Below are 691 nucleotides of genomic sequence, written 5' to 3'. Positions count from 1 at the left end.
AAAAATCATGACTAATGGATTTTTCTTATTTTTAAATGCTTTACTTCTAAATTTTCATTTACTTACACAATATTACTTACAGAAAATGTAGTATTGTTCTACTTAAAACAATGAGGCACATTGTTCACATCAAGAAAAGACAGTTCATATTTAGATTATTTAATGCCTGTGTTAATGTTGTTAGTTCACAGACCACATTTTTCTCTCGTTACATGAATTCACCTTTAATTCTTTCTACCTTACTGCTCCTGAACATATTTTATAAAATCTATGATATGTATAATTTTCTTTTGTAATATTTCTTACTCCTCTAATCATTATCTCTTTTCTCCCAAAGAATTACAGTTTCCTTGCTCTGGCCTTTTTTGAGGTTTACAGGCCTGTCTTTTAAGTATGTTGTGTTTTTTATTTCCTTATTAAATAAATTATTTGTTGATCCTGAGACTCGTTTTGATTAATTCCAAGCTAACATAACACATCCAGATTCGCTACATTTTATGCATCCTTCAGAAAATAGTCCACTCTCAAGATATAACACATCCTGGGAGTGCACTATAATAACTGACCTGAAAATTCATATTAGACTTCATTTGACAAATGTATCTCTCTCTTTTCTTGACATGTCTATGAATGGCTACGTCAATTGGCAAATTTCCATTGATTACCACTGGAAGAGTTTGAGGGTTTTTGA

This window comes from Alligator mississippiensis, chromosome 1 (genome assembly GCF_030867095.1).
Source record: "Alligator mississippiensis isolate rAllMis1 chromosome 1, rAllMis1, whole genome shotgun sequence".
Classification (NCBI taxonomy): Eukaryota; Metazoa; Chordata; order Crocodylia; family Alligatoridae; genus Alligator; species Alligator mississippiensis.
This window is presented reverse-complemented; position numbering follows the sequence as displayed.